The sequence below is a fragment of the Oryx dammah genome, unplaced genomic scaffold, assembly GCF_014754425.2.
Source record: "Oryx dammah isolate SB20612 unplaced genomic scaffold, SCBI_Odam_1.1 HiC_scaffold_2002, whole genome shotgun sequence".
In the NCBI taxonomy this organism is placed as follows: Eukaryota; Metazoa; Chordata; class Mammalia; order Artiodactyla; family Bovidae; genus Oryx; species Oryx dammah.
Window position 1 is genome coordinate 2734 of NW_024072101.1, and position 3245 is coordinate 5978.

At 40.2% G+C, this 3245-nt stretch overlaps 1 pseudogene; it reads left to right on the plus strand.

Moving 5' to 3' along the window:
- Positions 1–612: 612 nt before the first annotated feature.
- Positions 613–2613, plus strand: LOC120859631 (annotated as a pseudogene).
- Positions 2614–3245: the final 632 nt, after the last annotated feature.

The window sequence follows — 3245 nt, forward strand, 5'->3', positions numbered from 1 at the left end:
TATTGAGCCGAGTTCCATGGGTAGAAACCAATTTTTAAATAAAGAAGTGCCATGATGAGATTTTATTTTTTATAAAAAAAAAAAGATCACTCCGACCACAGTATGGAGAACGTATTGGATGGGGCAAGATCCATGTTAAAATAGTTAGGAGGATAACAGTTCTCCAGCAAATCACAAACCTTGAACTAGAATAGTCACTGTGAGGGTGGGCGGGAGTATTTATTGAGCCCTTTCTATGTGCCAGACACTGAGCTAAGTACTGAAATGTCACCTCTGCCTTGAAAGACTCGTGGTCTTGTGAAGAAAACAGATTCACAAGCAAGTAGTTAAGTACCAATCACAAATTTTTATTAAGAAAACTCACTTACGCTTTCAAAACTCCAGGAAATCTCTGTTGTTTCTTTCCTTCTCTTACCTTGATATCTCCTTAATTTGACCATCTTTGTGAGGTACAACCCTTGTCGTCCCCATTGCTATTTTAGTTGTTTTTCCATTCCTCCCATTGGTGGTATAAGTAAAACCCATTGCCAAGAGAAAGCATCCAAGGTTCTAGCTAACTGTAGTACATCCTCTTCATGCTGATTCTTTTCCTGTAGCCTATCAAGACCTGAAATGAACTGCAGCAAGAACCCTGACTTTGTCCTCTCAGGACTGTCCAGTCACCCAGATAAGCCACAGCTCCTCTTTGTCCTCTTCCTGGCCCTCTACTTGCTGAGTCTCTTAGGAAACTCACACCTGCTGTTGGCTATTGGCGCTGACATCCACCTCCACACCCCCATGTACTTCTTCCTCAGCCAGCTCTCCCTGGTCAACCTCTGCTTCACTACCCCCACAGCCCCCAAAATGCTGGAGACTTTGTGGACCAGCAACAGATTGATCTCCTTCTCTGAGTGTCTGGCCCAATTATATTTCTTTGCAGTTTTTGCTGATATGGACAACCTGCTTTGACTGCCATGGCTATCAGCTGCTATGCTGCCATCTGCCATCCCCTGCACTCTGCACTCCTGACTCCTTGCAGATGTGCACTGCTGGTGGATGGGTCATGGGGAGTGGCCCACTCTATCTCTCTTGTCCATGCTCTGTTGCTATCCCAGTTCTCATTCTATAGTAATCAAGAAATTCCCCACTTTTTCTGTGATTTTGGACCACTCTTTAGACTTTCCTGCTCTGATACCCACTTCAGTGAGGACCTGATGTTGGTTCTGACAGGACTCTTAGGAATCGGCCCTCTCCTCTACATCATAAGCTCCTATGCCCATATTTTCCTTGCTGTAGCTCGGGTTCTATCAGCACAGGGGAAAAAGAAAGCCCTGGCCACATGCAGCTCCCACCTCTCCATAGTCATCCTCTTTTGCAGCTCAGTCTTTGCCACCTACCTGAAGTCCCTGTCAGCCTCTCATGCCTCTGAGGAGCTGGTTGCTGCTATCATTATTGGAGTGGGTAGCCTTTCCCTTCTCCAGGGTATCTTCCCAACCTAAGGGTCAAACCCAGGTCTCCCACATTGCAGGTGGATTCTTTACCAGCTGAGGACACTAATTTAATAATGCATTACAATATCAAACAACAATGCAAAAATCGCAATTATTTTGGCACCAAAGATACAGCAGGGCTTCCCCAATGGCCCAGCAGGTAAGGAAACTTCCTGCAATGCAGGAAATGCAGGTTTGATCCCTAGGTGGGGAAGACCCCTGGAGGAGGGCATGACAACGCACTCCAGTGTTCTTGCTGGGAAAATCCCATGGACAGAGGAAACTACTGGGTCCATTGGGGCCTGAAGGGCCAGACGTGACTTGAGCAACTGAACACAAATGATACAGCAAGAAGCGAAGATACTTTGCAGAGACAAGTCTCATTCTCTTCGAGAGAAGTATGAATTTTGGGGATTTCAAAATTAAAGAAATATTTTAACATTATTACTAACTGTGAAGAGTCAGATTTAGAAAGAACAAAAGCAATACTACTTCTCCCTTTTTCTTTCTTTTTTTTTTTTTTTGTTTTCCATAGAACCACAGTGATAAATTAGTATAATATTTAAAAGATAATCATCTTTCTGTATGGATCCATGGGATATGACTGGCCCTCATTCCTTAACTGTCATTGCCCAATTTCCTAGCATTTTATACAGTTTTCCAGGGAAGTCCCCAAGGCAAGAAAGTATATCCCTCTGCCCCAGGAAATGAAAGGTAATTTAAGAATTCCTGAGGTTCTTGAAACTGTACTGTCTATGGTTCTGAAACTGAGAAAGAAACATAATAAGGAAAGAAAATAGGACCAATGAAAAAATAGAACTCAAGATAGGAATTCTCCAAGGAGAATTTTCTTATATCGCAGGTTTAGAAAGGTAACTTGTTTATTCTTTCAATAATCTTCCCAAACCCCAGGGACACTCTCTCACAGGGTTTGTGTATCTAAAGACCTGTGGATCACGAAAGACAGGCAAAATTTTAGAAAGAAGAGGTTTTGGTAGATGAAGATCTTATACTGTAATTCCAATATAAGCTATCATGTCAAATACTTTTCTACTCTATTCATTCAAAATTTTTTCTACTATTTACTTTTCAGGAATGTCAACCTGAGAAGCCTTCTTAACTGTGGATTTGAACAGTTAATCAGGTAGGAGAACAGGAGACAGGCTGGAGAGTTGCCCATATTCTCCGTCTTTCTGCCTGTATTAAATTTACATGCCGAGGATTTAGAGCTGAATTCCTATCTTATGATGCATATTATGTTTGTGGTATATGAAGACTTTTTACTAGCTACATTTTTATTGCCATATCTCCAGATATTTTTCAAAGTAAATATATAGTTGATAAATATTCAGGATGCAGTGAAATAAATATTTAGTACAGAAAGTCTCATTGCTCTTTTCTTTAAATGTTAGGAAAAAGTTTTTTACCCCAAGTGAATTTTTGATACAATTTTGTTTTATAAGTAGAGAACCACAAGTAATGCTTGGCATATGTGTATCATAAGCAAGAATGGTTAAGTTTAACTATATACAATATATACATGGCTATCAAGGAAAGTTATTCTTAATTCCTTAAAGCCAGCCTTCAATAAACATGCATTAACATTAAATAATTTCTCAAAATCCTCACTACATTTAAGGGTGATAATCTCATGGGATTTCTAGAAATGTTCCCTACTAAATTCACTTTTTTATTCTAGTCACATCATATCTTTGTCTTCTCCTTTCATGAGTTTCCCAAATATTGAATGATTCCTTTTAATAGAAAGCACTCTAA